We start from the raw sequence: 24892 nt of genomic DNA, 5'->3' as shown, positions 1-24892 counted from the left end.
GCTGATAGCCCATCACCCCACTTCCTCCTCCTCTCTTCCTTCTCTCTGTCCCTCTCTCTCCGTGCTGAGGGAGGAAAGGAGAGCCACCCAAAAGACACACAGACAAAAAGAGACACAACCCTTTAGACACACCGACAGAAAGACATAACAGACAAAAAGACATGAGACAGAAAGACATGAGACAGAAAGACATAACAGACAGAAAGACATAACAGACAGAAAGACATAACAAACAGAAAGACATAACAAACAGAAAGACATGAGACAGAAAGACATGAGAGAGAAAGACATGAGACAGAAAGACATAACAGACAGAAAGACATGAGACAGAAAGACATGAGACAGAAAGACATGAGACAGAAAGACATAACAAACAGAAAGACTTGAGACAGAAAGACATGAGACAGAAAGACATGAGACAGAAAGACATAACAGACAGAAAGACATAACAAACAGAAAGACATAACAAACAGAAAGACATAACAAACAGAAAGACATGAGACAGAAAGACATGAGAGAGAAAGACATGAGACAGAAAGACGTGAGACAGAAAGACATGAGACAGAAAGACATAACAGACAGAAAGACATAACAGACAGAAAGACATGAGACAGAAAGACATGGGACAGAAAGACATAACAGACAGAAAGACATAACAGACAGAAAGACATGAGACAGAAAGACATGAGACAGAAAGACATAACAGACAGAAAGACATAACAGACAGAAAGAGATGAGACAGAAAAACATAACAGACAGAAAGACATGAGACAGAAAGACATGAGACAGAAAGACGTGAGACAGAAAGACATGAGACAGAAAGACATGAGTCAGAAAGACCTAACAGACAGAAAGACATAACAGACAGAAAGAGATAACAGACAGAAAGACATGACAGACAGAAAGACATAACAAACAGAAAGACATAACAAACAGAAAGACATGAGACAGAAAGACATGAGACAGAAAGACATGAGACAGAAAGACATGAGACAGAAAGACATAACAGACAGAAAGACATAACAGACAGAAAGACGTGAGACAGAAAGACATGAGACAGAAAGACATGAGACAGAAAGACATGAGACAGAAAGACATGAGACAGAAAGACATAACAGACAGAAAGACATAACAGACAGAAAGACGTGAGACAGAAAGACATGAGACAGAAAGACGTGAGACAGAAAGACATGAGACAGAAAGACCTAACAGACAGAAAGACATGAGACAGAAAGACATAACAGACAGAAAGACATAACAGACAGAAAGACATAACAGACAGAAAGAGATGAGACAGAAAAACATAACAGACAGAAAGACATGAGACAGAAAGACATGAGTCAGAAAGACATGAGACAGAAAGACATGAGTCAGAAAGACATGAGACAGAAAGACGTGAGACAGAAAGACATGAGACAGAAAGACATGAGTCAGAAAGACATGAGACAGAAAGACATGAGTCAGAAAGACATGAGACAGAAAGACCTAACAGACAGAAAGACATAACAAACAGAAAGACATAACAGACAGAAAGACATAACAGACAGAAAGACTTGAGACAGAAAGACATGAGACAGAAAGACCTAACAGACAGAAAGACATAACAAACAGAAAGACATAACAGACAGAAAGACATAACAGACAGAAAGACTTGAGACAGAAAGACATGAGACAGAAAGAGACAAAACCCTTTCAGCATTCATCACTTCTTCATCATTCTGGATTATCTCTCCTTACTCTTCTTTTCTTACCTTCCTTTCATTTTTACCCCTCTGCCTTCTTTCTTTCTTTCTCTCTCCCTCTCTTTTCTCCTCTCTCTCCATATTTCCCTTCCCTCTCCTCCTCTCTTCATCCTTCACCACCCCCCTCCCCTTCTACGCTCTCTCTGTTGTTTTCTCAGGTAGTTAGAGTGGGTGTTAACATGGCTGACATTGATTCAGCATGGGGACACTCAAGGCTGTGGGTCCACACAGCAACACCTTCTAACAAAGCACACACACACACCAATTTAAATCTGTTCTTCACACCCCTCCTTCCCTGTGCTTCTCATCACTCCCTCCCTGTTCCACCCCTCCCTCCCTGTGCTTCGCATCACTCCCTCCCTGTTCCACCCCTCCCTCCCTGTGCTTCTCATCGCTCCCTCCCTGTTCCACCCCTCCCTCCCTGTGCTTCTCATCACTCCCTCCCTGTTCCAGCCCTCCCTCCCTGTGCTTCTCATCCCTCCCTCCCTGTTCCACCCCTCCCTCCCTGTGCTTCTCATCACTCCCTCCCTGTTCCACCCCTCCCTCCCTGTGCTTCTCATCGCTCCCTCCCTGTTCCACCCCTCCCTCCCTGTGCTTCTCATCACTCCCTCCCTGTTCCAGCCCTCCCTCCCTGTGCTTCTCATCCCTCCCTCCCTGTTCCACCCCTCCCTCCCTGTGCTTCTCATCGCTCCCTCCCTGTTCCACCCCTCCCTCCCTGTGCTTCTCATCACTCCCTCCCTGTTCCACCCCTCCCTCCCTGTGCTTCTCATCACTCCCTCCCTGTTCCACCCAACCCTCCCTGTGCTTCTCATCACTCCCTCCCTGTTCCACCCCTCCCTTCCATCTCAGCAGCTGTGTCCAGGTCTGTCTGCCCTGTGGACCAGCAGCACCTGAGGCTCTGAGCCTATTACCCGGAGTGGAAACATAGCCATTAGCTCACAGGCAGCAGCCAGAAACACACACGTTAGTGTGTGTGTGTGTGTGTGTGTGTGTGTGTGTGTGTGTGTGTGTGTGTGTGTGTGTGTGTGTGTGTGTACGTGAATGCAGCATACGACACACACTCATATCACTGTATGAGGCAGATAAACCCCATCTGTTCAAACACAGTCTCCCACACACTATTGTACTGGTGCTGAATTTTCTGCATGAAGTCTACAGTGGCACCATCATCATATAATAAAGGCTACCACTGATGCCGTTTGTCAGCCATATTGTTTTCTCCATTAGGATACATGGACAGATACAGCTTCACTGGTTCAGTGCAGATGAAATCTCTTTTTGCTGTGTTGTGACCAACGTGTTGTCGTCGTAATGGTGTTGTCATGAATTAATAAATTAGATAAAATAACTGTTGTCCACAGACAGACAGACAGACAGATCAACAGCTGCACACAGCGGCCCTCTGCATGTCTGATAGATAAAAGAACTGACGTGTCCACAAACATACAGACAGACATACAGTGGCTTGCATAAGTATTCACCCCCCTTGGAATTTTCCTATTTTATTGCCTTACAACTTGGAATTAAAATAGATTTTTGGGGGGGTTGTATCATTTGATTTACACAACATGCCTACCACTTTGAAGATGCAACATATTTGTTATTGTGAAACAAACAAGAAATAAGAACTTGAGTGTGCATAACTATTCACCCCCTCCAAGTCAATACTTTGGAGAGACACCTTTTGCAGCAATTACAGCTGCAAGCCTCTTGGGGAATGTCTGTATCAGCTTTGCCCATTCTTCAAGGCAAAACTGCTCCAACTCCTTCAAGTTGGATGGGTTGCGCTGGTGTACAGCAATCTTTAAGTCATACCACAGAGTCTCAATTGGATTGAGGTCTGGGCTTTGACTAGGCCATTCCAAGACATTTAATGTTTCCCCTTAAACCACTCGAGTGTTGCTTTAGCAGTATGCTTAGGGTCATTGTCCTGCTGGAAGGTGAACCTCCATCCCAGTCTCAAATTACTGGAAGACTGAAACAAGTTTCACCCAAGAATATCCCTGTATTAAGCGCCATCCATCATTCCTTCAATTCTGACCAGTTTCCCAGTCCCTGCCGATGAAAAACATCCCCACAGCATGATGCTGCCACCACCGTGCTTCACCGTGGGGATGGTGTCATCGGGGTGATGAGACGTGTTGGGTTTGCGCCAGATATAGCATTTTCCTTGATGGCCAAAAAGCTCAATTTTAGTCTCATCTGACCAGAGTACCTTCTTCCATATGTTTGGGGAGTCTCCCACATGCCTTTTGGCAAACACCAAACATGTTTGCTTATTTTTTTCTGGCCACTCTTACGTAAAACCCAGCTCTGTGGAATGTATGGCTTAAAGTGGTCCTATGGACAGATACTCCAATCTCCATTTTGAAGCTTTGCAGCTCCTTCAGGGTTATCTTTGGTCTCTCTGTTACCTCTCTGATTAATGCCCTACTTGCCTGGTCTGTGAGTTTTGCAGGGCGGCCGTTTCTTGGCATGTTTGTTGTGATGCCATATTCTTTCAGTTCTTTTACAATGAATTTAATGGTGCTCTGTGGGATGTTCAAAGTTTCAGATATATTTTTATAACCCAACCCTGATCTGTACTTATCCACAATGTTGTCCCTGACCTGTTTGGAGAGCTCCTTGGTCTTCATGGTGCCGCTTGCTTGGTGGTGCCCCTTGCTTAGTGGTGTTGCAGACTCTTGGGCCTTTCAGAACAGGTGTATATATACTGAGATCATGTGACAGATCAAGTGACACTTAGAATATACACAGGTGAACTTTATTTAACTAATTATGTGACTTCTGAAAGTAATTGGTTGCACCAGATCTTATTTAGGGGCTTCATAGCAAAGGGGGTGAATACATATGGACGCACAACTTTTCCGTTTTTATTTAGTATAATTATTTGAAACAAGTAATTTTTTTCATTTCACTTCACCAATTTGGATTATTTTCGGAAGGCCATTACATGAAATCCAAATAAAAATCAATTTAAATGACAGGTTGTAATGCAACAAAATAGGAAAAATGCCAAGGGCGGTGAATACTTTTGCAAGGCACTGTACAGCGGCCCTCTGCATGCCACCAACAACTGCAAATGGACCACACTGGCCTCTATAGGCAAAGACATCATCGAGGACGAGGATGGGGTAAGTGTGTGTGAGTGTGTGTGTGTGTGTGTGTGTGTGTGTGTGTGTGTGTGTGTGTGTGTGTGTGTGTGTGTGTGTGTGTGTGTGTGTGTGTCTTGTTAGCTGGTAAATTACCATGAAACACATGGCCAATCACCTGATTAAAGAATGAGGATCAATGTCTGATCAGTCAATATGACCACGTTAACATGAAGACCTGATCAGTCAATCAATCATTTCAATTAATGATTGTTGATAATTTTTATTGAAAATATAACTTAGCTTTAACAAATGAACAAATTCAGAATTTTGGGAGCAGAGGCTGATGCTGGGCCTAACATCTATGGACTTTAAGATGAATATCCTTTCTTTCTTTCTTTTTTTATCTGATTATGGCCCAAACAAAAAGGAGACACCCATCCATTTCCACTCCTCTGCCCCCTCACCCTCCACCACCCGTACCACCTTCTACCTCGCCCTGCTCCATGTCTCCATGTCTAAGGCTGCGTTTACACAGGCAGCCCAATTCTAACCTTTTCTTCCACTAATTGGTCTTTTGACCAATCAGATCAGTTCCTTTTCCAATAATTAGGAAATATATACGAATTTGGAAGCCTGTGTAAACACAGTCTAATAGCTAATCATATTAGTATCCATCCTCTCCCTCGCTATGAAACTCAAGACAACTCCCAAACCACCCAAAGGAAAAAACATTTCAAATGCACCACAACAACACAACACAAGCCAGCCCCAGAGCAGGATAGACAGCCCCAGAGCAGGATAGCCAGCCCCAGAGCAGGATAGCCAGCCCCACAGCAGGATAGCCAGCCCCAGAGCAGGATAGCCAGCCCCAGAGCAGGATAGCCAGCCCCAGAGCAGGATAGACAGCCCCAGAGCAGGGTAGACAGCCCCAGAGCAGGATAGACAGCCCCAGAGCAAGGTAGACAGCCCCAGAGCAGGATAGATAGCCCCAGAGCAGGATAGCCAGCCCCAGAGCAGGATAGCCAGCCCCAGAGCAGGATAGACAGCCCCAGAGCAGGATAGACAGCCCCAGAGCAGGATAGCCAGCCCCAGAGCAGGATAGCCAGCCCCAGAGCAGGATAGACAGCACCCAAGACCTCTGAAACTGAGTAGTGTATTATACATTATACAATACTGTACGGTATTATTCATGATCATACAATATTATTTGTTTCACGTTTATTTGTCAGGGACGATGTACGAATGTTATTCATTCTACCTTATATAGATGGACAGCTAGTTTTCCTCTCCAGTCCCCATAACAGTGTACATATTATTATTCATTATAATAGCCTAAGTGATTACTAAAGCTGGCAGTAGAGGGTTAGAGTCTCAATGTTAATCAGTAACTCTATTCCCTTGCTACGACTGCGTGTGTCCTTCCCTCTCGAGTCGAACCCCTTAGCTACAAATCACCTTGCTAAGGCTACAGTGACCTGATGCTGCAGGGTTACATGGAGTGTGTGTGTGTGTGTGTGTGTGTGTGTGTGTGTGTGTGGTGTGTGTGTGTGTGTGTGTGTGTGTGTCTTGTTAGCTGGTAAATTACCATGAAACACATGGCCAATCACCTGATTAAAGAATGAGGATCAATGTCTGATCAGTCAATATGACCACGTTAACATGAAGACCTGATCAGTCAATCAATCATTTCAATTAATGATTGTTGATCATTTTTATTGAAAATATAACTTAGCTTTAACAAATGAACAAATTCAGAATTTTGGGAGCAGAGGCTGATGCTGGGCCTAACATCTATGGACTTTAAGATGAATATCCTTTCTTTCTTTCTTTTTTTATCTGATTATGGCCCAAACAAAAAGGAGACACCCATCCATTTCCACTCCTCTGCCCCCTCACCCTCCACCACCCGTACCACCTTCTACCTCGCCCTGCTCCATGTCTCCATGTCTAAGGCTGCGTTTACACAGGCAGCCCAATTCTAACCTTTTCTTCCACTAATTGGTCTTTTGACCAATGAGATCAGTTCCTTTTCCAATAATTAGGAAATATATACGAATTTGGAAGCCTGTGTAAACACAGTCTAATAGCTAATCATATTAGTATCCATCCTCTCCCTCGCTATGAAACTCAAGACAACTCCCAAACCACCCAAAGGAAAAAACATTTCAAATGCACCACAACAACACAACACAAGCCAGCCCCAGAGCAGGATAGACAGCCCCAGAGCAGGATAGCCAGCCCCAGAGCAGGATAGCCAGCCCCAGAGCAGGATAGCCAGCCCCAGAGCAGGATAGCCAGCCCCAGAGCAGGATAGACAGCCCCAGAGCAGGGTAGACAGCCCCAGAGCAGGATAGACAGCCCCAGAGCAAGGTAGACAGCCCCAGAGCAGGATAGATAGCCCCAGAGCAGGATAGCCAGCCCCAGAGCAGGATAGCCAGCCCCAGAGCAGGATAGACAGCCCCAGAGCAGGATAGACAGCCCCAGAGCAGGATAGCCAGCCCCAGAGCAGGATAGCCAGCCCCAGAGCAGGATAGACAGCACCCAAGACCTCTGAAACTGAGTAGTGTATTATACATTATACAATACTGTACGGTATTATTCATGATCATACAATATTATTTGTTTCACGTTTATTTGTCAGGGACGATGTACGAATGTTATTCATTCTACCTTATATAGATGGACAGCTAGTTTTCCTCTCCAGTCCCCATAACAGTGTACATATTATTATTCATTATAATAGCCTAAGTGATTACTAAAGCTGGCAGTAGAGGGTTAGAGTCTCAATGTTAATCAGTAACTCTATTCCCTTGCTACGACTGCGTGTGTCCTTCCCTCTCGAGTCGAACCCCTTAGCTACAAATCACCTTGCTAAGGCTACAGTGACCTGATGCTGCAGGGTTACATGGAGTGTGTGTGTGTGTGTGTGTGTGTGTGTGTGTGTGTGTGTGTGTGTGTGTGGCTTCGGTCACCCATGATCCTACAGCGAGGACAACACTCCTCTGTATCAGATGGATGCAGCTACGGTAGCACTGGACTGGCCTGAGGCTGCATGGGGAAACTCAATGTTTTGGACTCTGCTGACCACTCTGTCTCCCATTCCATGTAACAGAATGCTGCCATGGGCGATGACATTCTCCCCTTTAATGTTAAATCGAGGTTACAGGTTCTACCAACAAAATATAATCTAGCAATTTGGTACCTGGCATACCATGACCCATTTTGTATTTTACATTAGTCAAGTATAATGGAGTCTGTTACACATGTTGTGAATGATTGCTGTTCATACCATGACATGTACTTTGATAGACATTACTGCCTTTTCGACCTGCTAGCTAGCCAGCAACATACCACCCTGCATCCCACTGCTGGCTTGCCTCTAAAGCTAAGTAGGGTTGATCCTGGTCAGTCCCTGAATGGGAGACCAGACACTGCTGGCTAATGGTGTTGAAAGGCCAGTAAGAGGCACTCTTTCCTGGCTAAATTTCCAATCTTGTCACCTAATCATCCCTAGCTTCCAATTGGCTCATTCATCCCCTCTCTCCTGTAACTATTCACTAGGTTCCTGCTGTGAATGTGTTCTCAGTTTAACTTACCTGGTTAAATCAAAATACTTAGGTGAGACAGGTAGTCTCACCAACCATAAACATTCTTGAGGAAGTTGGTTTGATGATGATGTGTTTTCCTGTGTACCAAATACACTAGAGGGAGGTGTTCATTTCACTGTTACATGGAGCTGACAAGCTTCTCAAACACTGGCTGCTTGGACAGCCTCAGATCAAGCTCGGTACTGCGGTGCCTCAAAGCTTGCTGGGTCAAAAGCCAAAGGCCGGGGGGCATAAGAGAGAATCCAGTTCTATTTGTTGCGGTGAGAATGTGGATTTACAGCCATTTTTCCGTGAGGATATGGCCACTAATAGCAGCGCAGGATCGGTCCCCAGGACTGGACTGAAGAATACGATCCGATTTGCTTGGAAGAAGGAATTATTTTGTCCCGCTTGTAGCTCAGTTGGTAGAGCATGGCGCTTGCAACGCCAGGGTTGTGGGTTCGATTCCCACGGGGGACCAGTATTTAAAATGTAATAAAAATGTATGCACTCTACTGTAAGTCGCTCTGGATAAGAGCGTCTGCTAAATGACTGAAATGTAAAAATGTAAATAAACTCAGCAAAAAAAGAACGGTCCATTTTTCAGGACCCTGTCTTTCAAAGATAATTTGTAAAAATCCAAATAACTTCACAGATCTTCATTGTAAAGGGTTTAAACCCTTTCCCATGCTTGTTCAATGAACCTTAAACAATTATTGAACATGGAACGGTCGTTAAGACGCTTACAGACGGTAGGCAATTAAGGTCACAGGACACTAAAGAGGCCTTTCCACTGACTCTGGAAAAACAACAAAAGAAAGATGCTCAGGGTCCCTGCTCATCAGTGTGAGCATGCTACAAGGAGGCATGAGTACTGCAGATGTGGCCAGCTCAATAAATTGAAATATCCGTACTGTGACACACCTAAGACAGAGCTACAGGGAGACAGGACGGACAGCTGATCGTCCTCGCAATGGCACACCACGTGTAATAACACCGGCACAGGATCGGTACATCTGAACATCACACCTGCGGGACAGGTACAAGATGGCAACAACAACTGCCAGAGTTATACCAGGAATGCACAATCCCTCCATCAGTGCTCAGACTGTCCGCAATAGGCTGAGAGAGGCTGAACTGAGGGCTTATAGGCCTGTTGTAAGGTAGGTCCTCACCAGACATCGCCGGCAACAGTGTTGCCTATGGGCACAAACCCACTGTTGCTGGACCAGACAGGACTGGCAAAAAGTGCTCTTCACTGACGAGTCGTGAATTTATCTCACCAGGAGTGATGGTCGGATTCGCATTTATCGTCGAAGGAATAAGCATTACACCGAGGCCTGTACTCTGGAGCGGGATCGATTTGGAGATGGAGGGTCCACCATGGTCTGGGGCGGTGTGTCACAGCCTCATCGGACTGAGCTTGTTGTCATTGCTGGCAATCTCAACGCTGTGTGTTACAGGGAAGACATCCTCCTTCCTCATGTGGTACCCTTCCTGCAGGCTCATCCGGACATGAACCTCCAGCATGACAATGCCACCAGCCATACTGCTCGTTCTGTGCATGATATCCTGCAAGACAAGAATGTCAGTGTTCTGCCATGGCCAGGGAAGAGCCCGGATCTCAATCCCATTGAGCACGTCTGGGACCTGTTGGATCGGAGGGTGAGGGATAGGGCCATTCCCCCCAGAAATGTCTGGGAACTTGCAGGTGCCTTGGTGGAAGAGTGGGGTAACATCTCACAGCAAGAACTGACAAATCTGGTTCAGTCCATGAGGAGGAGATGCATTGCAGTACTTAATGCAGCTGGTGGCCAAACCAGATACTGACTGACTGTTACTTTGTGTGTGTTGACTGGTAAAGCACAGGAAGCATATTCAGCTCTTGGTGTAGTCGACAGTGTCAGTTATGAGAAGGTTAAAATGGCTGTGTTACAGAATTATGATTTATGGTTCCTGAGGCTTACCGCCAACGATTTAGAACTTTAGAAAGGGCTGACAAACAGACTCATGTTGAGTTTGCGCGGGAGTTCGCTTCACAGTTTAATCGCTGGGGTTCCACCTCTGTGGTTATGACTTTCCAGGGGCTATGTGATCTGATTATGCTAGAGCAATTTAAGGACACAATCCCTGATCGAATAGCCATGCACATGAACAAACGCAAAGTGGAGACTGTCTCTGAAGCTGTCGTTTTGGCAGATGAGTATGTTTTGACTCACAAAAGTGGCTTTGGAGATCCCTGTATTCAGAGTGAGTGGGGGCATTTGCAGAGATTTGGGCCTCGCTCACCGAGACACTCTGGTTCACGGGCAGAGCTCCATTCATCTAGGGTTGAGCCTGGCTCCCGTGGTAAAGCTGACTTCAGTCAAGAGTGTCACTACTGTCAGGGTTAAGATCATAAACGAATGTCCTGTTCTCAGAGCTAAGGGTCAATTCAGTACTCGCGCTAACGTTAAAGCCTAAGCCTACAGCGTTAGCAGCGCCTGTCCAACATCAGTTCACACCTGTCACACTGTGTCATGCACAGGTGCATCTGAAAGTCCCAATTAACCCAGATGATTTACCTTTCATTACGGAGGGTTGTGTTTCTCTGTTAGGAAGTAACGACCCAGTGCCTGTGATGATTCTGAGGGACACAGGTGCCTCTGAGTCATTTGTGTTCGAGTCTGTGTTAGCCTTCTCTGCTGAGACTGATTCAGGGAATAGTGTTTAATTAGGGGAATTGGTTTGAACACACTGTCAGTTCCATTGCATAAACTGATGTTGGATTATGAACTGGTGAAAGGTGAGGTTGTGTTAGGGGTGCATCCTTCGTTGCCTATTGAAGGTATCGACGTTATCCTTCGCTGGTGAGCATGTATGGCCTGTCATATCACCATCTCTAGTGGTTTCCACTAAGCCGTCATTTGTAGGGATTCCCAATGAGAGCACGCAGCTTTTCCCAGAGGTGTTCTCTGCATGCGCGGTGACACGTTCCATGAGCCGTGGCGACCTGGACCTGCGCCGGCTAACGATGTTACAAAGAAATCTGTCACTACTTTCTCTGTTATCTGTGCCCAACTCCGATCTAATCAAGGATCAACGAGTTGCGTAACCAAATTTTGTCTGTTGAACAGTTGGGAGATGTCATCCATGGTTATTTTCTCCAGGATGTTGTCTTGATGAGAAAGTGGGTGCCTCATAGTTGTTTTGTGGGGGAGGCTATTAGTCAGGTTGTTGTACCAGTTAATCTTTGTGAGTTGGTGTTGAAAACTTCCCACAATGATGTTGCTGGACATCTGGCTGTGAAAACCTACAATCACATACTGACATGTATTTTGGCCTAGGTTAAAGAGGGATGTTATTAATAGTTTCATCAAAACCTGTCACACAAGTAAATTAACGGGTCAACTTAAACAAGCTATTAAGCCGTTACCCCTTTCCTATTCCCATAGTCAGCCAGCCTTTTAAGTATCTGATTGTTGAATGTGTTGGCCCTCTGCCTCGCTTTAAGAATGGTAACGGTTCACTGTGATGTCTCAGACCACTAGGTTTCCTGCTTCTCTCCGGTCTATCACCACTAAGTCTGTGCTAAAAGCTTTGACTCGCTGTTTTGAATCCCAACGGTTCTTCAGAGTGACCAAGGATCTAATTTCACCTCTAATCTGTTTGGTCAGGTTCTCCAACAGCTTCATATTAAACGCAAAATGGCTTGCGCCTATCACGTGCAGAGTCAAGGAGCACTGGAACGTTTCTTTAAAACACTTAAGTCTTTGTTGAGAGCTTATTGTTCGGAGATGGATAAGGATTGGGAGGGGTTGCCATGGTTACTGTTAGCCACCAGGGAGGTTTCACAGGAGAGCACAGGTTTCGGTCTAAATGACTTAGTGTTCGGACAAAGTGTATGTGGGCTTCTAGCGGTGCTCCAGGATGACTGGAAGTCTCCCAAGCCACCTCAGTCCCTGTTATCTTATGTGTGTGATTTCCGGCGACACCTGTATGCCGCTGGTGAGATGGCTAAAGAGAAGCTATCATCTTCACAGAGGAGGAATATTTGATCGCCGAGCTGAGCCTCGTCACTTTAGTCCAGGTGACCAGGTTTTTGCTGTGCTGCCAATTGTTGGTTCTCCTTTTCAAGTCAAATTTCAAGGTCCATATATGGTTGTGCGCCAGTGCACTGAGCAAAATGATCTAGTTGCCACTCCGGAACGGAGGAAAGCGCACCAACTGTGCCATGTCAATCTGCTAAAACCCTATTACACACGTTCCCCTGGGGCCGAAGAGTGGGAGTCCGCAGAGGACGGTAAAACCTGTTATTTTGGCCGGGTACTGTTACATCGCTGGGTTCTTTTTGTCCTTCTATGTCCGCATGGTGAGGAGGACGTCCCTGGTCCCGACGATTGTGTACTGCAGGGTAGATTGAAAAAATCAGAGTCACTGGATGTTTTGGATAGTCTTCTCGCTCATCTACCTGCTGATAGGCGAGACAAGTTAGTTGGTATGATTCAGAGTTTTCCAGTTTTGTTTTCTGATATACCTACACGTATAAACTAAACAGAACACAATATTGACTTTAGGGATGCTGACCCCATCCGTCAGCGGTTCAATAGAGTTTCTTGAGAGAAACTGAGTTGTCTAGTCCTATTGATCGGTGCAAACGCGTTTTCTCATATTCGTTGTCCCTGAATGTATGCATGTTGTCCACGTGACCGGCCACTGTTAATTTTGGTGTATTTTCCATTGTCCTGTTCTGTCACTCCTGTCATCTGTTTCCTGTTGTCCTTGTTTTTTTCTTTCCTCTTGAAGGTTGCTCCTGTGCGCAAACGTTGCTGAGGTCTGGGGAGGACGAGTTTGGCTGGGGCCGTGGAGTACCGTTAACCAGGGCAGTATTTTGTTTGTGTTTATGTATGTTTGGTTGGTGTGGTGTTCTGGGGTCCTTGGTGGTCCCTGGATATATGTGGGGGGGTGGGGGGGGGGGGGGGGGGTGACAACCCTCCCACTCTATCTGCTGTATTTTTTTCTCTTTGTTTTCCTTAATATGATATCGGTGGGTGGAGCCAGGGAGGGTCGGCAGCGGAATGGAACACACCTGGGCTCGGATGTGACCTGGGGATAAATACACCTTTCCCCCGTACATTGCCGAGACTCTCTCCACGCAGTCACACTGTTGTTTTGTTTCTGGCAATTTTAGGCTTTTTTTTGTGGTCATTTGTTTTGGCACCTCCCGGTCATTATCACCATCTATGAACACATCCACTCACTTACACTACTGACTACACACACCATTGTTACTTGTGTGTTTTAATTGTTTATTAAATATGTTTGTTATTTCTTTATCTCTGCGTTATCTTCCTCTTTGTTATGGGCTACGAGCCGGTTCATAGCACGCTGATATTTGTCAGTCTTGGCCACATAAATAGGCTTAAAGACTAAAACAAAGCAATTGGCTAGGTACTGCTCTGTTTCAGCTGTTATGGCAAGTTTTATCTCTATCAAATAATTTCTGGGTAACAATGTGATTGTTTTCAATTAAAATGGTCAAAAAAGAAACAAATAGCTTGTAACCAGGCAGGCTAAATCTCCATCCCACCAAAACAGGCTAGAATTTCACAAGAGCCCTTCTTTTCAAACCGCTCTTACACTGAAAGGGAAGTATCATCATTTTCACAATTTCACAGTATTATTCCAACATAATAGTGTGGAAATATATATAATCCCAGGGAAATCAGGTTTTTGAATGCACTGGGCCTTTAAGTGTCCATGTGGTCAAAGACATTTGACATTTTCTGAATCCTTCTTGAATGTAATGTGATTTGTGGATTCAAATAAAGTATTTATAATGTTGGTGTGTGTTGGGGGGGTGTAAGGGATGGTTGCCGAGGGAAACTGGCCTGTGTTTGGAAACTCTCCAGTCCCCTGATGAGCCACCTCAGGTCAAAGGGCAGATGGGGAGTGATTCGGTTTGGGAGTCTATGTTCTTCTGTGTATGTGTCTGTGTCTAATTCATAATCATATCAGTTCATTTACCATGTTTGAAAATTTCAATAAATATGCTTTCTTCTGCTAGAGCGGACTCTTCATAACCCCACAGTTATCTCTAATGAACGTAATCCTACTCTACGGCGCTTCCGCTGCACTTTATCTAGAAAATCACATCTAGATTGGGTTTTCATTGCTTGAACACGTTAACAAGAGTCATACAGTGTCTAACCTAACATTCAGCTTCTATAATGAGTGGCTTACACTGATATATAAGGGTATCATCTATCTAAATGAGTTTTCAATTGCCTGGAGCTGAGATCACAGCATTAGAGATTTGATTATCTGAATTGAATATCAAGGCGTTACCATACTCTATTCAGTAAGATGCAGAGAAGATTACCACTTGCAGAAAAGCACAAATAGGACCACACATGCTGCTCACACACACACAGACACACACACGAAGACACATCCGGTCATTGTGCATTTGAAGACTTTGTTCTAACTAATGAAGAGAACACTATTACTACATACAATCAACAATCTGCATCAACAGCTAACACGTACAAACTGTTTGAGAAAATACACAATATAGCCAATATACACAATATATATTTCCATGCCACTGAAAGGGTTAAGTTAGAGCACATTAACCTTTAAAAAAAAAAACATGTCAAATTTGCAATTTCACATGTGTTGAGCTTAAATTTCACATGTGAAACCATATTTGCACATGTACTCAATTTAGAGTTCACATGTTAACACCACCTTTTGGGAGAATAACATGTTTTCACCTCACATGAATTGCAGTTTCACATGTGAAATTTGATGTTTCTGTCACACCCTGATCTGTTTCACTTGTCTTTGTGATTGTCCCCACCCCCCTCCAGGTGTCGCCCCTCTTCCCCATTATCCCCTGTGTATTTATACCTGTGTTTTCTGTCTCTCTATTGCCAGTTTGTCTTGTTTGTTCAAGCCTAGCAGGCTTTTGTGTCTCAGCGATTGCGGTTTTGTAATGCCCTGGCCATAGAGAGGTTTTTGTTCTCTATTTTGGTTAGGCCAGGGTGTGACAAGGGTGGGCATTCTATGTCCTTTTTTCTATGTTTTGTATTTCTTTGTTTTGGCTGGGTATGGTTCTCTGATTGGGAGCCATACTTAGGCAGCCAGTTTTCCTTTGGGTTTTGTGGGTGGTTACTTTCTGTTTAGTTCAAGTTCCTGACAGAACTGTTTGGCTGTCGTTTGTTTTCTTGTTTTCTTGTTTTGTTGAAAGTGTTCTATTAAAAGTTAATGATGAGCACTCACCATGCTGCGCCTTGGTCTACTCCCTGCAACAGCCGTTACAGAACCAACAACCACAAGAAGACCAAGCAGCGTGGATTGGAGCATGGACATGGAAGTCGGAACGTCGATTCTGGGAGGACAAGTTAAGGGAGCTACGGGAGCCTGAGAGGCAGCCCCCCCCAAAAAATGTGGGGGGCACACGGGGAGATTGGCGGAGTCAGGCAATAGACCTGAGCCAACTCCCCATGCTTACCGTGGGGAGCGGTTGACGTGGAGAGCACCGTGCTATGCGGAAGTGCGCAAGGTCTCGCCCATCCGCACGCACAGTCCGGTGCGGTCGATACCAGCCCCCCGCAAGTGCCGTGCTAGAGTTGGCACTCAGCCAGGGAGAAGTGCGCCGGCGCAGCACATCTGGCCACCAGTGCGTCTCCTAGGCCCAGGCTACCCTGCGCCTGCTCCACGCACGGCAGCCATCATTCCTCAGCACAGCCCAGTTCGCCTGTGCCAGCGCTTCGCCCGTGCCGGGCTACAGTGACAACTCAGCCAGGACGGGTTGTGCAGGCCGTGCGCTCCAGACCTCCAGTGTGTCCCCAGGACCTGGTCTATCCTGTGCCTGCTCCCAGAGTCAGGCCTCCTGCAAGTCTCCCAAGCCTGGTGAGTCCTGTGCCTGCGCCCAGAGCCAGGACTTCTGCAAGTCTCCCCAGCCTGGTGAGTCCTGTGCCTGCTCCCAGAGCCAGGCCCCCTGCAATTCTCCCCAGCCTGGTGTGTCCTGTGCCTGACGCCAGTCCGGAGCTGCCAGAGTCGCCCGCCAGTCCGGAGCTGCCAGAGTCGCCCTCCAGTCCGGGGCCCGCTGCGAGGGTCCCCAGTCCGGGGTAGGCGGCGAGGGTCCCCACTCCAGAGGCGCCACTCAAGTGGGTCAAGCCGAAGGTGGAGCGGGGTCCACGTCCCGCACCAGAGCCACCGCCGTAAGGAAGGCCCACACGGACCCTCCCGTTCAGAGTCAGGTTTTGCGGCCGGAGTCCGCACCTTTGGGGGGGTACTGTCACGCCCTGGCCATAGAGAGGTTTTTGTTCTCTATTTTGGTTAGGCCAGGGTGTGACTAGGATGGGCATTCTATGTCCTTTTTTCTATGTTTTGTATTTCTTTGTTTTGGCTGGATATGGTTCTCAATCAGGGACAGCTGTATATCGTTGTCTCTGATTGGGAGCCATACTTAGGCAGCCTGTTTTCCTTTGGGTTTTGTGGGTGGTTACTTTCTGTTTAGTTCATGTTCCTGATAGAACTGTTTGGCTGTCGTTTGTTTTCTTGTTTTGTTGAAAGTGTTCTATTAAAAGTTAATGATGAGCACTCACCATGCTGCGCCTTGGTCTACTCCCTGCAACAGCCGTTACAGAACCAACAACCACAAGAAGACCAAGCAGCGTGGATTGGAGCATGGACATGGAAGTCGGAACGTCGATTCTGGGAGGACAAGTTAAGGGAGCTACGGGAGCCTGAGAGGCAGCCCCCCCAAAAAAATGTGGGGGGCACACGGGGAGATTGGCGGAGTCAGGCAATAGACCTGAGCCAACTCCCCATGCTTACCGTGGGGAGCGGTTGACGTGGAGAGCACCGTGCTATGCGGAAGTGCGCAAGGTCTCGCCCATCCGCACGCACAGTCCGGTGCGGTCGATACCAGCCCCCCGCAAGTGCCGTGCTAGAGTTGGCACTCAGCCAGGGAGAAGTGCGCCGGCGCAGCACATCTGGCCACCAGTGCGTCTCCTAGGCCCAGGCTACCCTGCGCCTGCTCCACGCACGGCAGCCATCATTCCTCAGCACAGCCCAGTTCGCCTGTGCCAGCGCTTCGCCCGTGCCGGGCTACAGTGACAACTCAGCCAGGACGGGTTGTGCAGGCCGTGCGCTCCAGACCTCCAGTGTGTCCCCAGGACCTGGTCTATCCTGTGCCTGCTCCCAGAGTCAGGCCTCCTGCAAGTCTCCCAAGCCTGGTGAGTCCTGTGCCTGCGCCCAGAGCCAGGACTTCTGCAAGTCTCCCCAGCCTGGTGAGTCCTGTGCCTGCTCCCAGAGCCAGGCCCCCTGCAATTCTCCCCAGCCTGGTGTGTCCTGTGCCTGACGCCAGTCCGGAGCTGCCAGAGTCGCCCGCCAGTCCGGAGCTGCCAGAGTCGCCCTCCAGTCCGGGGCCCGCTGCGAGGGTCCCCAGTCCGGGGTAGGCGGCGAGGGTCCCCACTCCAGAGGCGCCACTCAAGTGGGTCAAGCCGAAGGTGGAGCGGGGTCCACGTCCCGCACCAGAGCCACCGCCGTAAGGAAGGCCCACACGGACCCTCCCGTTCAGAGTCAGGTTTTGCGGCCGGAGTCCGCACCTTTGGGGGGGTACTGTCACGCCCTGGCCATAGAGAGGTTTTTGTTCTCTATTTTGGTTAGGCCAGGGTGTGACTAGGATGGGCATTCTATGTCCTTTTTTCTATGTTTTGTATTTCTTTGTTTTGGCTGGATATGGTTCTCAATCAGGGACAGCTGTATATCGTTGTCTCTGATTGGGAGCCATACTTAGGCAGCCTGTTTTCCTTTGGGTTTTGTGGGTGGTTACTTTCTGTTTAGTTCATGTTCCTGATAGAACTGTTTGGCTGTCGTTTGTTTTCTTGTTTTGTTGAAAGTGTTCTATTAAAAGTTAATGATGAGCACTCACCACGCTGCGCCTTGGTCTACTCCTTTTGACGGCTGTTACAGGTTTCCATTTGCTCTTTTTATCATCTTCCTGGTTTTTGACCCTTGCCTGTTCTGACACTGTACCCGCCCGCCTGACCTCTCTGCCTGACCACTGAGCCTGCCTGCTGTCCTGTACCTTTGCTCCACCTCTGGATTACTGACCCCTGCCTGCATTGACCTGTTGTTTGCATGCCCCTGTTACAATAAACATTGTTACTTCACACATTCTGCACTTGGGTCTTACCTTGGTACCTGATAGTTTCACATTTAAAAAAATCACATGAAAATCTCACTGTCACATGAAGAATTGCAAGATCACATGAAATTCAATCATATGTGAAAATTGAATTTGCAGGTAAACATGTAAAACAATCCACAAGTAGATGTGAAAAACATTCACCTGAATGTTTCATATGTGAAAAACTTCCACATTATTGTTTTTCACCTTTGAACTTGCAATTCCACAAACTCTAAATTAGGTTTTTACATGTGATTGTTTTTCTTTTATGTTACGCTGGCCTTTGCTTTCACTAGCTTTTTTCCAGTTTCAAGCACATAGCAAATCAAATTGTTTTTGTCACATGTGCCAAATACAACAGGTGTAGTAGACCTTAACATGAAATGCTTATTTACAAGCCCTTAACCCACAATGCAGTTCAAGAAATAGAGTTAAGAAAATATTTACTAAATAAGCTAATGTACATTTTTTTTTATAAAATCAAAAAATAACACAAGAAAATTACATAATAACGAGGCTATATACAGGGGGTATAGGTTAGTCAAGGTCATTTGTAAAGTGAATATGCATAGATAAACAGTGGGTGGGCGGGCATTTGATTAATTGTTCAGCAGTCTTACGGCTTGGGGGTAGAAGCAGTTAAGGAGCAAGGTAAAAAATATGTTGTTCTGCCCCTAAACAAGGCAGTTAACCCACTGTTCCCCGGTAGGCCGTCATAGTAAATAAGAATTTATTCTTAACTGACTTGCCTAGTTAAAAACAAATGTCAGGAAGCTTGGCCCGGGCCGAGCACATTACCCTTTGTAGTGCCTTACGGTCAGTTGCCATACCAGGCGGTGATGCAACCGGTCAGCATGCTCTCGATGGTACAGCTGTGCAATTTTTGAAGGATATGGGGACCCATGCCAAATCTTTTCAGTCTCCTGAGGGGGAAAAGATGTTGTCGTGCCCTCTTCACGACTGTCTTGGTGTGCTAAGACCATGATAGTTGTTGGCGATGTAGACACCAAGGAACTTGAAACTCTCGACCTGCTCTCTACCCGCACCATGTTAATGGGGGCCTGTTCGGCCCTTCTTTTCCTTTAGTCCACGATCAGCTCCTTTGCCTTGCACACATTGAGGGAGAGGATGTTGTCAGGGCACCACACTGCCAGGTCTCTGACCTCCTCCCTTTAGGCTGTTTCATCGTTGTCAGTGATCAGGCCTACCACTGTTGTGTCGTCAGCATACTTAATGATGGTGTTGGTTATGCTTGGCCATGCAGTTGTGGGTGAACAGGGAGTACAGGAGGGGACTAAGCACGCACCCCTGAGGGGCCCCAGTGTTGAGGATCAGCGTGGCAGATGTGTTATTGCTTACTCTTACCACCCACTGGCGCCGAGTCGGGAATCCAGGAGGAAGGTGTTTGGTCCCAGGGTCCTTAGCATAGTGATGAGCTTTGTGGGCACAATGGTGTTGAACGGTAAGCTGTAGTCAATGAACTACGCATTCTCACATAGGTGTTCCTTTTGTCCAGGTGGGAAATGGCGGTGTGGATTGGGATTGCATCATTTGTGGATTTGTTGGGGTGGTTTGATAATCGGAGTGGGTCTAAGGTTTCCGGCTTGATGGTTTTCATGTGAGACATGACCAGCCTTTCAAAACACTTCATCGCTACTGATGTGAGTGCTACCAGGCGGTCATCACTTAGGCAGGTTACCTTCGCTTTCTTGGGCACAGGGACTATGGTGGTCTGTTTTAAACATGTACTGTAGGTATTACAGACTCGGTCAGGGAGAGGTTGAAAATGTCAGTGAAGACACTTGCCAGTTGGTCCACGCATGCTTTGAGTACACGTCCTGTTAATCCGTCTGGCCGCGCGGCTTTGTGAATGTTGACCTGTTTAACCTGTTTAGGATAGGGGGCAGTATTTTCACGGCCGGATAAAAAACGTACCCGATTTAATTTGGTTATTACTCCTGCCCAGAAATGAGAATATGCATAGAATTGGTAGATTTGGATAGAAAACACTCTAAAGTTTCTAAAACTGTTTGAATGGTGTCTGTGAGTATAACAGAACTCATATGGCAGGCCAAAACCTGAGAAGATTCTATACAGGAAGTGCCCTCTCTGACCATTTCTTGGCCTTCTATAGCCTCTTTATCGAAAACAGAGGATCTCTGCTGTAACGTGACATTTTCTAAGGCTCCCATAGGCTCTCAGAAGGCGCCAGAACGGGGAATGATGACTCTGCAGTCCCTGGGTGGAAAGCAGTAGCGCATTTGGAAAGTGGTCGATCTGAGAACAATGACACGGGTGTGCGCGTGAAGAGTCCATTTTACATTTTCAGTCTTTGAACGTCTCCCGGTCGGAAAATTAGCGCTATTTTACGAGAAAAATCGATTAAATATTTGATTTTAAACAGCGTTTGACATACTTCGAAGTACGGTAATGGAATATTTTGAATTTTTTTGTCACGATACGCGCCGGCGCGTCACCCTTCGGATAGTGTCTTGAACGCAAGAACAAAACGTCGCTATTTGGATATAACTATGGATTATTTGGAACCAAAACAACATTGAGTGTAAAGTAGAAGTCCTGGGAGTGCATTCTGACGAAGAACAGCAAAGGTAATCCAATTTTTCTTATAGGAAATCTGAGTTTGGTGAGTGCCAAACTCGGTGGGTGTCTAAATAGCTAGCCTGTGATGGCCGGGCTATCTACTCAGAATATTGCAAAATGTGCTTTCACCGAAAAGCTATTTTAAAATCTGACATAGCGATTGCTTAAAGGAGTTCTATATCTATAATTCTTAAAATAATTGTTATGTTTTTTGTGAACGTTTATCGTGAGTAATTTAGTAAATTCACCGGAAGTTTCGGTGGGTATGCTAGTTCTGAACGTCACATGCTAATGTAAAAAGCTGTTTTTTTATATAAATATGAACTTGATTGAACAAAACATACATGTATTGTATAACATAATGTCCTAGGTGTGTCATCTGATGAAGATCATCAAAGGTTAGTGCTGCATTTAGCTGTGGTTTTGTTTTTTGTGACGTTATATGCTAGCTTGAAAAATGGGTGTGTGATTATTTCTGGCTGGGTACTCTCCTGACATAATCTAATGTTTTGCTTTCGTTGTCAAGCCTTTTTGAAATCGGACAATGTGGTTAGATAAAGGAGAGTCTTGTCTTTAAAATGGTGTAAAATAGTCATGTTTGAAAAATGGAAGTTCTTGGATTTTTTAGGAGTTTGTAATTCGCGCCACGCCCTATCATTGGATATTGGAGTGGTGTTCCGCTAGCGGAACATCTAGATGTAAGATTAAAGGTCTTGCTCACATCGGCTACGGAGAGCGTTATCACACAGTCGTCCGGAACAGCTGGTGCTCTCATGCATGCTTCAGTGTTGCTTGCCTCGAGGTGAGCATAAAAGGCATTTAGCTCGTCTGGTAGGCTCGCGTCACTGGGCAGTTCACAGCAGGATTTCCCTTTGTAGTCAGTCATATTTTTCAAGCCCTGCCACATCCGACGACCATCAGAGCCGGTGCATTAAGATTCAATCTTAGTCCTGTATTGACGCTTTGCCTGTTTGATGGTTCATCTGAGGGCATAGTGGGATTTCTTAGAAGCGTCCGGATTAGTGTCCCGCTCCTTGAACGCGGTAGCTCTGGACTTTAGCTCGGTGGGGATGTTGCCTGTAATCCATGGCTTCTGGTTGGGAAATGTATGTACGGTCACTTTGGGGATGATGTCGTTGATACACTTATTGATGAAACCACACCCGCGTCATCTGACTACTTCCTTCTTTAGTTTTTGCTTGTAAGCAGGAATCAGGAGGACAGAATTATGGACAGATTTGCCAAATGGAGGATGAGGGAGAGCTTTGAATGTGCCTCTGTGTGTGGAGTAAAGGTGGTCTAGAGTTGTTTTCCCTCTGATTGCACATGTGACATGCTGGTAGAATTGAGGTAAAACGGTTGTAAGTTTGCCTGCATTAAAGTCCCCAGCCACTAGGACAGCCGCTTCTGGATGAACATTTTCTTGTTTGTTTATGGCCTTACACAGCTCGTTGAGTGTGGTCTTAGTGCCACCATCGGTTGTGGTGGTAAATAGACAGCTACGAACAATATAGATAAGAACTCTCTTGGTAGATAGTGTGGTTTACAGCTTATCATGAGAAAAAAATCACCTGATTTGTTCGCACGTCTGAGGTGTTTCTTTCATGTATTTTTTTTGTTAGGGATAAAGCCTCTTTAAAACCTGTTGGGGCTAGGGGGCAGTATTTGCACGGCCGGATAAAAAACGTACCCAATTTAATCTGGTTACTACTCCTGCCCAGTAACTAGAATATGCATATAATTAGTAGATTTGGATAGAAAACACTCTAAAGTTTCTAAAACTGTTTGAATGGTGTCTGTGAGTATAACATAACTCATATGGCAGGCCAAAACCTGAGAAGATTCCATGCAGGAAGTGGAAATCTGATTTGTGCAATCACCTTCAACACTTTGCCTATGAAACACACTGTGAGTTAGGATTCATGTCAACAGTCTTTACAAAGTGGTTCGAGTCTTCTCCGGTAGAAACTGACCGAACAAGAGGCCTGGAAAGTTGGTCAAAGGGGGAGGGCCATTACTACTATGACGCGGGCGCCCGTGGGTACCCTTTTGTTCCGAAACGTTTAGTAAGACAATGCAATCGTCCGCCTTGAATATTATTGAAGCTCTGATTGAAAAAGGCCCTAAAGATTTATGTTATACAACGTTTGACATGTTTGAACAAACGTAAATATATATTTTTTGCACATTCGTGACGACAAGTCCCGCGCGCCTCGTACATTATGAGTAGCCTTCGGAACGCGCTAACAAGAAGGAGCTATTGGGACATAAATTATTAACTTTTTCGAACAAAACTACTTTTGTTGTGGACCTGGGATTCCTGGAAGTGCCTTCTGATGAAGATAATCAAAGGTAAAGGAATATTTACAATAGTATATTTGATTTTAGATGGTTCCAAGATGGCGCTAACCTGTATCGCCTAGCCTATTTTTCTGAGCATAGCACCTCGTTTATTGCAAAGTGTGATTTCCCATTAAAGTTATTTTTAAATCTGGCAATGCGGTTGCATTCACGAGATGTTAATCAATAATTCTTTGAATGATAATATTACATTTTAACAATGTTTTCGAATAGTAATTTTGTAAATTGTAGCGCTATTCACCGGAAGCATTTGAGGGAAAATATTTTCTGAACGTCACGCGCCGATGTAAAATGCTGTTTTTATATGTAAATATGGACTTTATCGAACAAAAAATGCATGTATTGTGTAACATGATGTCCTAGGAGTGTCATCTGATGAAGATTGTCAAAGGTTAGTGCTGCATTTAGCTGTGTTTTGGGTATTTGTGATGCATGCTAGTTGCTTTGAAAATGGCAGTGTGATTATTTTTGGCTGGGTACTCTCCTAACATAATCTAATGTTTTGCTTTCGCTGTAAAGCCTTTTTGAAATCGGACAACGTGGTTCGATTCAGGAGAGGTGTATCTATAAAATGGTGTAAAATAGTCATATGTTTGAGAAATTGAAGTTATAGCATTTATGAGGTATTTGTATTTCGCGCGGGGCGATTCCACTGGCTGTTGACTAAGGTGGGACGCATGCCAGGTTCCCAGACAGGTTAATACAATAACAATTTCTCTGAGCCTAGAATCCCTGCAGAATCCTTAGCAAGCACCCTCACATGTACCGCAAAGTGCTTCCCCCAGCTACATCTCATTTTATATTCCCAGCAGCCGCCCACGATACACACTACACACTACACACACACACCACACACACACACACACACACACACTACCACACACACACACACACACACACACACACACACACACACACACACACACACACACTACACACACACACACACACACTACACACACACACACACACACACACACACACACACACACACACACACACACACACACACACACACACACACACACACACACACACACACACCAATAACACAAAAGCTGACACAACCTCTTAGCGTTCTATCACCATGCACCGTATCTGTCCCTATAGAACACCAACCAATCTGCACAGACAACCTCAGCATCCTTCTGCCCACAGACAGACAGACAGACAGACAGACAGACAGACAGACAGACAGACAGACAGACAGACAGACAGACAGACAGACAGACAGACAGACAGACAGACAGACAGACAGACAGACAGACAGACAGACAGACAGACGAGCACCAGTACATTACTTCTAACTGTGTCTGAAAGCCG

At 45.8% G+C, this 24892-nt stretch overlaps 1 protein-coding gene across 5 annotated transcripts in view; it reads right to left on the bottom strand.

The window, feature by feature from the left end:
• The window catches only part of LOC106586831 (diacylglycerol kinase eta), a 159743-nt gene that overhangs the window by 84933 nt on the left and 49918 nt on the right, over positions 1-24892 (bottom strand). The window lies entirely within an intron of this gene.

This window comes from Salmo salar, chromosome 25 (genome assembly GCF_965601325.2).
Source record: "Salmo salar chromosome 25, fSalSal1, whole genome shotgun sequence".
Taxonomy (NCBI): Eukaryota; Metazoa; Chordata; class Actinopteri; order Salmoniformes; family Salmonidae; genus Salmo; species Salmo salar.
This window is presented reverse-complemented; position numbering and strand designations above follow the sequence as displayed.